The sequence below is a fragment of the Schistocerca serialis genome, chromosome 1, assembly GCF_023864345.2.
Source record: "Schistocerca serialis cubense isolate TAMUIC-IGC-003099 chromosome 1, iqSchSeri2.2, whole genome shotgun sequence".
NCBI lineage: Eukaryota > Metazoa > Arthropoda > Insecta > Orthoptera > Acrididae > Schistocerca > Schistocerca serialis.
Window position 1 is genome coordinate 798,569,593 of NC_064638.1, and position 11,933 is coordinate 798,581,525.

Consider the following 11,933-nt stretch of genomic DNA (forward strand, 5'->3'; position numbering starts at 1 on the left):
CCTCTGTACGTTGCTAATCGTTCATCAATAATCACGTATTCATATTGATAGAAGTTCTTGCACAAGTTGGATTGAAATTTGCCAAACACTACCCTTATGGCTTGTAGCTTGTCCTTGGTTTCTTCAATTCTCTGTGCTCTTGTGTCTCTGTTGTCAAATCGCAAGAATTTCAGTACAGACAAAAATCGGTTTCTGGATATGGCAGCCGAAAAGAATGGTTGCCGAAAGGCAACATTATCTCCCCACAGGTCGGAAGCACTTGTGCGATGTCCATGAGTTAGACCAGTTCCTATTAGAATTGCTAATACAGAGTACACTTCTGTTGCATTTATATCTCTCCATGTCGTTTTGTTCGAAGAATGAGCTGCATTCCACAAAGAAATTACTCGTTTGGCTTCCCTGTTCGTTTGTTCTACAATGATGCTCACGATTTCCGGCGAGATAAATAATAAAAATGACTCTGTTATTGTTTTGATTGTTTTTCCATCATTCACTGGGCGAGGTGTTACGTTCAAAATGTTGTGACGTCGACGCCGTCCAGCTTTTGGTGGTTCACTAGAAAATTGTAGTCCACTTCTAGAAACAAACAAATCCCCAGTGTCTTTATCTCCTTCTTCTTCTTCTTCTTCTACTTGTTCACGTGAATGTGTAGTATCTTCTGATACTTCATCATCGGCTTCATCTGATGCTATGATATGGTCTTTGTCAAGAGATTTCATACCGAGCGAGGTGGCGCAGTGGTTAGACACTGGACTCGCATTCGGAAGGACGACGGTTCAATCCCGCGTCCGGCCATCCTGATTTAGGTTTTCCGTGATTTCCCTAAATCACTCCAGGCAAATGCCGGGATGGTTCCTCTGAAAGGGCACGGCCGACTTCCTTCCCCATCCTTCCCTAATCCGATGAGACCGATGACCACGCTGTCTGGTCTCCTTCCCCGGACCAACCAACCAAGAGATTTCATATATTCATTCAGTTCATTATCAATGTTCCATCCATTTTCATCGTCACTGACATCAGAATTGTATAGAATTTCCACGATCTCTTCCCTAGAAAGTCCTTTGGACATCCTTACTTGCAGATGAAATACTGACTCGTGTAATGTCAGCTCAACAGTGAACGTCAAATGCAACTCAACAATAGTAACCAGCAACAATGACAAACATTGGATCTAAGGCAAAACTCAACAAAGAAGATGAATGACAGATATACTTCCCAAAATCTTCTTTTTCTACAAATAAGAAAATAAGAAGTTTCATACCAAGTGGGGTAGTTTCGCAACCCCACCAATAAATGGCTTGAATAACGATGATAAAGCCAAAAAAATTAGACAGTCGTGAGAGTGAGTTCAACATCAATCATTTTAGTACGAAGTCATGAAACTACAGGCATGTGGCCCTTCAGATAACATTATTATAGGGAAAAAATCAACCTGGGGTAGCCAGAATACCCCGCTTGGTAATGCGAGGGATAAGGATTAATGGATGTGGATTGGAAGGCTGGTCCTTCTCAGTATAAGTTCGGCGCATTGTCCACTTTGTCATTTGATTCGGTCTCGTAAAATAAATGAACGGTATAGCCATACACAGCTTCTCGTGTAAGCCATGAGCCATTAGTAGGAGCGAAAAAAAGCAAATAAGATACACAAGCTGTGCGAGTGCGGGTGCGACAGACCTCCAAATTACACTCCAGGCGCATCGCAAAGGGACTTTCGCCTGCGTGACCAAATACATTACCACGGAAACGTGACGTCACACTAGCGCAGCGCATGTGGCACGCGCCGACGGCTTCCGTGTTCGCTGAAAATAGTCGCTAGTTCTGGCTGCGAATGTAGCGGCAGCACCGCACGTGGTGGAAATAATACACGTCCGCAAATACGAGGGCAGTTCAATAAATAGTGCAACACATTTTTTTTCCGAAACAGGGGTTGTTTTATTCAGCATTGAAATACACCAGGTTATTCCCCAATCTTTTAGCTACACAACACTATTTTTCAACGTAATCTGCATTCAATGCTACGGCCTTACGCCACCTTGAAATGAGGGCCTGTATGCCTGCACGGTACCATTCCACTGGTCGATGTCGGAGCCAACGTCGTACTGCATCAATAACTTCTTCATTATCCGCGTAGTGCCTCCCACGGATTGCGTCCTTCATTGGGCCAAACATATGGAAATCCGACGGTGCGAGATCGGGGCTGTAGGGTGCATGAGGAAGAACAGTCCACTGAAGTTTTGTGAGTCCTCTCGGGTGCGAAGACTTGTGTGAGGTCTTGCGTTGTCATGAAGAAGGAGAAGTTCGTTCAGATTTTTGTGCCTACGAACACGCTGAAGTCGTTTCATCAATTTCTGAAGAGTAGCACAATACACTTCAGAGTTGATCGTTTGGCCCGCATCTCGTGGTCGTGCGGTAGCGTTCTCGCTTCCCACGCCCGGGTTCCCGGGTTCGATTCCCGGCGGGGTCAGGGATTTTCTCTGCCTCGTGATGGCTGGGTGTTGTGTGATGTCCTTAGGTTAGTTAGGTTTAAGTAGTTCTAAGTTCTAGGGGACTGATGACCATAGATGTTAAGTCCCATAGTGCTCAGAGCCATTTGAACCATTTTTTTGATCGTTTGACCATGGGGAAGGACATCGAACAGAATAACCCCTTCAGCGTCCCAGAAGACTGTAACCATGACTTTACCGGCTGAGGGTATGGCTTTAAACTTTTTCTTGGTAGGGGAGTGGGTGTGGCGCCACTCCATTGATTGCCGTTTTGTTTCAGGTTCGAAGTGATGAACCCATGTTTCATCGCCTGTAACAATCTTTGACAAGAAATTGTCACCCTCAGCCACATGACGAGCAAGCAATTCCACACAGATGGTTCTCCTTTGCTCTTTATGGTGTTCGGTTAGACAAAGAGGGACCCAGCGGGAACAAACCTTTGAATATCCCAACTGGTGAACAATTGTGACAGCACTACCAACAGAGATGTCAAGTTGAGCACTGAATTGTTTGATGGTGATCCGTCGATCATCTCGAACGAGTGTGTTCGCACGCTCCGCCATTGCAGGAGTCACAGCTGTGCACGGCCGGCCCGCACGCGGGAGATCAGACAGTCTTGCTTGACCTTGCGACGATGATGACACACGCTTTGCCCAACGACTCACCGTGCTTTTGTCCACTGTCAGATCACCGTAGACATTCTGCAAGCGCCTATGAATATCTGAGATGCCCTGGTTTTTCGCCAAAAGAAACTCGATCACTGCCCGTTGTTTGCAACGCACATCCGCTACAGACGCCATTTTAACAGCTCCGTACAGCGCTGCCACCTGTCGGAAGCCAATGAAACTATACGAGACGAAGCGGGAATGTTTGAAAATATTCCACAAGAAATTTCCGGTTTTTTCAACCAAATTGGCCGAGAAAAAAAATGTGTTGCATTACTTATTGAACTGCCCTCGTAACAGAAGAAAATTCATCAACGGACGGACACCTTAACGTTCTCAAACATCACCGCATATTTTCCAAGGCTTCTTCCAAATTAAACTAGATTCGACAGGCAGTGATTGCGTGAGACCCAAGCCGTATTGCACGCGCACGATATATAGAAGGCTGTAAGTAACAGTGCTCGACTTGGTGTCGTGTTTCCTGACTTTTGGAAACCATTTGATGCAACTCCGCACGGGTGCGTACTGATTGGATCGAAGGAAAAGAAAGAAGATTGGGGTTTAACTTTCCGTCGACGGCGCGGTATTTGGAGATGGAGCACCAGCTCTGATTACGAAAGGAAGGTGAAGGAAATCGACCGTGCCCTGATCAAAAGAACCATCCAGGCCTTTGCCGAGAGCGTCTTAGGAAAATCTTGAAAACTTAAATCTGGATTGTGAGGCAGGGATCTGAATCGCTGTTCTCCCGAATAGGAGTCCAGTGTGCTGCGAACTGGGCCACCTTGCTAGGTGATTAGATTGAGAACTGCTTACTAAATAAAAGTCAGGGCGTCGTCCTCAACGGAGAGACTCCACCACAAACGCCAGTAACGACAAGTGTTCTTCAGGGGAGTGTGCTGGGGGCTAATGGTTAGTAAAGGTCAACGGTGGTCGTGGTAAACGCAGTCGCTAAAAGGAGATCGCAACGATAGAACGATGTTGCGAAATTCAGAATGGCGCAGAGACTTGCAGAGAATGAAATTTTTGTATAATGAACAGCACATACCTCTTGACATATAATAACACGCATAAATAATAAAATTCATCGGTATAAGTTGGGAATAATTCGTTGTGTAACGACTATATAGGTCTTATTGTGGGGAAGTATGATGCTGTTGTGAGATTCATTGGAGGAGCAAGTGTGATTCATCCGTGAAGAAGGTCATACATAAATCTTTCGTCCAACCAGGGGCTCGTGGAGGCTTTTCGTGAGTTAGTGTTTTTTTTTTTTTTTTTTTAAAAAAATCTTCTTTATTAAATCCATTACATGATACATGATAACCCACTACCTGACTACATTATTGGGTCCTAATATTATACATTGAAAATGCAGCTGTTAGTTCTACACTACAGGTATTTTTATTATTGTTATTATTATTTACTCTAATCTTACCGCTATGGGGCTCTAACTACTTAATCTACAAGGAAACTACGTACTACCTGCAGCGATTACAAGTGTGCCAGTGCTACTATAAACCTACTAGTTGTTGGCCTGGCCCACTGAGCTAATCCCAGTGGGCATGCCCCTGGCACTGGGCTGGCCCTTAACTTGGTGTCGTTGCAGTCTATTCTACAGTATTATCCTATCTTCTAAATATACTCTAATTATATTAGTCATTATCGGTGTGCGTATAGTCCGGTATTTTTTTTGTGCCCCCCTCCCTCCTAGTCCAGGACAAGGCGGATTCCAGCCGTCAAGCGGCTGGCCAGTCCTTACCCGGCGGTACAGGAAGGGTACACTAGTCAAAGTCGGTGGAAGTTTTAGTTTCTAGTGGCGATTGTCCCTTAAAAAGTTCTTAATTATCTTTCTTGATATCTCATTTGTTAGTTTGTTTAAGGTGTCAAAGGTGTTGTCGTGTCTTAGTAAGTGGTACGTGTTGTTGTTTGGTAGTTGTTGTCTTAGCTCTTGGGCTACATCATCGAAGAGGTGGCACTCATACACCACATGCTCTGGGGTGCCTTGCACTGCACCACAGTCACACGCTGGTGTAGCCTGCTTCCCAAACCTACATAGGTATGTTGGGTATGGTCCATGTCCAGTAAGAAAGTGCAGCATTCCTCTCGTAGGCGTGAAAAACGTAAGTTTTAATCTTTCTTCTATATCCGGTAGCAACTCGTATGTTCTGCGACCTGTATCCTCGTTGTTCCATTGTTCTTGCCACAGTTCTATCCCTCTCTTTTTGATGGTATATTTGTCCCCTGCGTACACCCCAAGTATCTCCCTAATTTTGTCCCTGTTGTCCTTCTTTACCCAGTACCAGGCAGCCTGTTCACGAATTTTTATGTCCAATGGACAGATTCCCATTAGCACTAACAGCGCTCCCGCAGGTGTTGTCCTATAGGCTCCTGCTGAACGTAAAAGCATGTTTCGCTGCACTCTTCTTACGGCCATGGCAGGCATGACCCTCGTGAGTCTGTGTGCCCAGACTCCTGATCCATATCCTACTATTGAGGTTAATATGCTATTGTGGTATAACTTGATTAGATCAGGTGGAAGGTGAACCCGCTTGTGTCCAATTTCGATGAGATTATTTAATAAAACCAGGGATTTATGGGATACGGTGTCTATATGTGCTGCAAAGTTCCACCTCTCGTCGATGATTACACCCAGGTATCGGGCCTCGCGGCGCCGAAGGACTGGTATGCCGTTTATTCTTACTGTGGGGTTTCTGGCCAATTGGCCTTTGAGGAGTAGGTATGTGGATTTGTTGGGTGCAATCGTCATCTTACTTCTATGGCACCAAGATGTGAGAATAGTTATGGCTCTATCCACTTTCGGCTCTAAATCCTCGCGGCTTCTGCCGCCGACCAGCAGGAGGAGGTCGTCCGCGTATGCTATGACCTCTAGCACATCGTCACAGTTCTTTAGATCTTCAAGTAATGGCTCCATATTAATGTCCCAAAAGAGAGGTCCTAGGACAGAGCCTTGAGGACATCCTTTGGTAACATTCTTCCTGACTGTGCCGCTAGGGGCCGATAGCCAGACCTCCCTGTTTGCACAATAGCTCCTCAGACAGCCATATAGCGGCCCTGGGCAGTTCTTCTCCCGCAAGCAGGAAAAGAGTGAGGGCCACCACAGGTTGTCGAAGGCGCCACTGATGTCTACCATGATGCCGACGACATACTTGTGCGAGGTGGAGCCACAGACCTCGGCAGCCAGGGCGATTGCGTCAGACGCAGAACGCCCAGACCGAAAGCCGAATTGCCTGTCACTCATCCCACACAGCATGCGGTGTGCTGTCAGTCTGTCTGCCAGTAGCCTCTCAAAAAGTTTGCCCAGTACATCTAACAAGCAGATAGGTCTGTACGATTTAATTTCTGTGGGATCTTTGTCTGGACTCTTTTTAATGATAATTATGTTAGCTTTTTTCCATATTTCTGGGAATTTCCCGAATTTCAGACACTCGTTGTATAACTTAGTGAGAGGAGCTACGAGCTGGGGGGCAAGGAATTGCACCACTTCCGCAGTGATGCCGTCTGGGCCAGGAGCTTTTCCCCTTTTGAGGGCCTTATCTGGGCAGCAACCTCCTCCTCAGAGAAGGGGTAGATTCTGATGTTGTTGTTGTAGTCCCTTTGATCTTCTGTCCTTGTTCTTTTTTGTTCTTCTGTTTCATTTTCCTCCACATCGTCAGGCAACAGGACCCGAAGTAGGGCCTCAGCAGTTTCCTGCCACGTGCCCGTCATTCGGTCCCCGTCCCTGATGGTGGATAACACCATAGGTGATCTTAACTTCTCTCGAACCAGTTTGTACGGGACTCCCCATGGGTCTGTAGCCAGTTGGCTTTTTACGTAATTTTCCCAACTTCTGAGTCTGACTGCCCTTAACTCCTGTTGGAATTGTTCCTTGCTCTCTCGATAGATCTGCAACCATCTTTGTTTTTCTCTCCAGACGACACTCCGCTGGTAGTACCTCCTTGCCCTCCTTACAGCCTGTCGCATCTGTCCCAATTCGTTCGACCATGGTGTGGGGGTGGCCGCTACGGCTCTCCTCCTCGTTGGTACAGCAGCTTGCACCGCCCTGGTGATCGCCTGTACCAGTCCTTTGGCGCATTCTTCCACGTTTTCGTCACTCTCCAGCAATGTCGGAATGTTGCACTCCCTCGCGAGACGGTCCCAGTTTGTCTTGTTGTAGTTAAGCTGCAGCTCCCACCCCATGTCCCAGTGGCACTCCCTTTCCCCAATGATGAATGTAATTAAGTTGTGATCACTGGTGGTTGCTTTGTCCCATACTTTCCAGTTGTCAACCTTTGTAGCCAGGTTTGGTGTCACTAAAGTGACGTCAATATTTGTGCCTTCTCCCCCTCCGCCAGTATAGGTGGGGGGGTTCCCTTGTCGGCAAGACTCACCGGAGGAGAAACACCCCTCTGAAGATGTCCAGCGCAGCTCTGGACGAAACGTTAGGAGCTGAAGAGTTTCATGGACCACGACCTTACATCCCGGAAGGTTTACCAGAAGATATGTTCCCTTGTTGGTTGGCAACCACCAGTTGCAGTGCCATGATAGTCTCCTCAGCTTTTAACCCCCGATCGTCGTGCGTGCCACTGAACCACAGGGGGGACTTTGCGTTTATGTCTGCCGTTACGAGCATTCTGCGTCCCCGCAATGCCGTGGCAACTTGTGTAAGTAACTCCAAAAACTCCTCTATTCCTCTACCATATTGAAAGTATATGTTGCAGATGTAAATCACTCCTGTGGGTGTTTGAAGTTCCACGACATTGCAGTGTTCGCCTGAGAATTGCGCAAGGACTGTGGCTCTGATTGATCTATTAATGATTACAACTGCAGCTTTAGGCTCTATATTAGAGTGTATAATTTGCCAATTTGCAGCCATGAATGGGATCCTTCCCGCGTGGGAGTACGGTTCCTGTAAACAGAGTACATCCAGACTCTTCTCCTCCACCACCCTTCGTAGTTCCTGCGAGACTAGTTTACTATTGTGAGTGTTTATTTGACCCACGTTTAGTTGGCTCACGTGGGTAGTAGGTATGAACGTGTGATTCTGGCCAGTTTCTAGACCAGTCGTGGGCTACTCTGCCATTTGTTATCACTGATTGACAATATAGTTCATCCAAGTCAAACTTCTCATTTCTTCTTTCGAAGACCTTTTTAACCAGTTCTCGCAGAGCTCCGAAGTCGGTGGGGAGATTCATTGTCTTGAGGTGGATTCTGTCTACCGCCTCCATTACTGGAAAGGTGACATCTCTACCATACTCGTGGCCAACACGTACCACGTGTCTCAGTGCAGTTGTGAGGATTGCCGGCTCCTCAAGTCTTGATAGCTGCAGAGCATGCTCCAGGTTGGGGTATATTCGTTGGGGATCAATTCCCAGTACACCCCGGGATGGTAAGTCAGAGGATGGGTTTGAGCTACTCACTTCATTATACTGGACATTTTTGGTGGTTACTACATCTTCACTGTGTAATTGTGAACTCCCAAGTACAGGATGCCTGTGTGGTCGAGAATGCTCTTGTTTCGACCCAGGTCCCCAGCAAGGAGGAGAGGGAACGTCTTCTTCACATGGGTCTGTCTGTACGCAAACATCTTTCATTATTATCACCAAGGATCGTGGTTGCGTGATTTTTTGTAAGAATTCTTTGAATTTGTTTGCCCTCAGAGCGTCCCTCAGCCTCTTGCTTGGGGATTTCCTTTTAGGCTTCCTGAGTTCAGGTGTAGCCTCAGCCATAAGCAATTCGAGAGATTAGTCTCTGCTCTAGCATCCTGTACGTCGGGCAGTTCCTCCCAGTGGTATTGCATGGTTTCCTTCCCCTTTTGGTACAAGGAATGCAGGTTGCGTTTTTATTGCAGTTTTTTCTTGTATGATCCTCAGCCCCACACCTGGAGCAGGCCGGCTTCCTTTCACAATGCTTATGGACGTGGTCTAAATCACCACAGTTGTGGCATCGTGGGACTACAAGATAGTCCCTAACATTAATTGCATGGAATCCAATATAGATTCTTCCCATAGCAGTAAGTTTTCTCCACATCTTGCTGGAGACCTCGGCCACGTGATGAACAACATCGCGTTCCCGAGGTCCCGTTTTGAAACGCAACTTAAATTCGTTTCTGAATGTTTCCCATTCTATGTCTTCAAAATTTTGATTATACATCTTTTCATAGATGTCGGTTTCAGTTAATGCCACAGGTACGTCGTACAGTATTACCAGAGGATTTCTTTTCTTGGGAGGTTCACATTTAATGGCCTTATTGAGTTTGGAATTATTTAATATTTTGTCCCTGTCTTCTTCTGTTGCGAGATCTACAACAACTACATTTTTTGTGGCTTTGACTTTGTTTATTTTTATTTTGTCCCTTGCTGGGTCAATTGTTGTTGTAAAGATCTCCTGTACCTTTTTAATTGTCTGACCAGGCAGGGGTCTTAAAAAGACTGCCGTGTCTGGCCTTTTTGAGATCTTCGCTATTGTTTCTTTTGTTGTTTGGGCTTTTGTGGCGGGTTGCGCCACCACTCTGGCCCATGTCTTAGCTGGCTGTTGTCTTAGTCTGGCATTTTCCTTCTCCAGCTCTTCAAGACGCCCCTCAAGCTTGGCGTTTGCGATAGCCCAGGCAGCGAGCTCGTTCTTTATTGCTGTAACTGCAGCCTGGCTTATTTTCCCGTTCTTGATGCTGGAGTCTAATATCTGACTAATACGACAATGTCTGTCATAAACATTTTCATCGTCGTGTCCCACTTCCTCCAGCGAGGTAGGGACAGTAGACATACTTGCCCTCGAAATAGCACTCGAATCACTCGTTTCCTGTTCAGCCATGATGATAACGAGTGAAAAAAGGTTGGGAGCCCGTCTCTTGCCCCAGACCGGCTCCTCTGGCATGGGGGGGGGGGGGGACTGTTGCAGCTCGCCCACCGACCTCGCCCCTAGGTCAAGGGCACTCCTGAGCCGCAGGGTTCAGCGCGCCGTTGCCAGCGCACTGGTCCCCGTCGAAGGCCTCGTCGTCGACGATTTCACTCGACGCTCCTCGGCAAGTGCACCCCGCACTCCGGAGAGGCGGATGCACCCCTCGCCCTTCGCCGCCTACTAGCCCGAGTTTCCACCTGAAGGCCAAGGACCCACTCCTACTCAGGTGGTGGGTCGGTCCCCCAGTCGTTCGGCGGTCTGGGCCCATCTAACCTAGCCCAGGTGATGTCACCACCTCCTGGGTTTGGCAGAACACGCCCCGGTTACCCAGGGGCGCGGCGAAGCACCCTTGCCGACTCGCGCCGCGATCCCACGCCGACAAACGAGGTCGCCGGCATGCAGAGCACCTGTTGGTCTGTGCCCTGCGAACAGAAAGGGACTGGTGTTCGGTCCCTTGACACAGCTCCCCCTGTGCCACGCACCCTTCGCTTTCGCATCGGGTTGGGTCGCAGCTCTCCCTTTTGTCGCAAGGCAGAACGCCAAGCTTAACATCTGGCACCACGGGAAGGCGGAAAGAGCCACTTGGGAAGGAGAGGCTATGAGAGACGCTTCACTTCCCCTGTGAGGACTGCCGCGGCACACCCGACTGGAAAGCGATACGCCCCAGTGCGAGCTTCCGTGCCCTACGGCGCGCCGGCAGCGGGCGGGCCCGCCCCGAAACGCGCCGTCAAACGACTGACCTCACGCCAGACGTGAGTTAGTGTTTGCGCGGGATGAAATGGAACGGCTGACACGTTTACCAGCGTCTCTTACCGACGAACAATACAGGAACTTACGGTGTTAGGAGATCGCGCTATATTCACCCGCCCTTAGTCGTATTCACCATTCACCACGTGTGGGACACGACCGAGAAAACTGCACACACCATGGATCTATCTTCCAGCAGTCTCCCTGAGCTGTGGCCGCCGGTTGAGTGGACATGCATCAGGATGACCTCCCAGCGCTTTCTATGTCTCGTGGAACCGCCGTAATTTCAACGAAAGGGTGCGCCACATGCTACCACGTAACTATCACTAATTCATTTTCTCGTGGCTATGTTTCTACTACAAACGGCTCAAGTCAAAATATACGTGCGATGCATGCAATTAAGTTCTTTTATCCATAGGACACTACTTCGTACTACCGCTCGACATTCTATTGGACCTCCTTTTGCCCGGTGTGGTACAGCGACTCGACGTGCCATGGACTCAAAAGTCGTTGGAACTCCCCTGCAGAAATACTGACTCATGCTGCCTCTATAGCCGTCCATGATTGCGAAATTGTTGCCAGCGCAGGATTTTGTGTACCAACCGACTCTCGATTATCTCCCACAAAAGTTCGACGGGATTCATGTCGGGCGATATGGGTGGTCAAATTATTCGCTCGAGCTGTCCAAAATGTCCTTCAAACCACTTGCAAGCAATTGTGTCCGGTGACATGGCGCATTGGCATCCATAAAAATTCAATCGTTCGAGAACACGAAGTTCATCAATGGCTACGAATAGTCTGCAGGTAGCCGAATATAACCATTTCCAGTCACTGACCGGTGAGGAACGGTTTCTCACTTAATCGTACACCGACCCACCACATATAGTTCTCGAGGCCATCGGTCCATTTGCAGACATGGATCACCAGGAACAGTTTAGAGAGTAGACACTACAACCAACAATCAGATGCGAATAACTGTCTTTCTCGCAAAATCAAGGTAACTTCAAGGATCCACTGCAGTTTGAAATATAAACTTAACTTCGTTTCTTCGCAACTGGATAGAAAAATTCATATTCTGTAATTCGATGAAGAGTATCATTATTTAAATACCATGTTTAAGTCGTAAAGCTTAAGCCTCTATATTCTC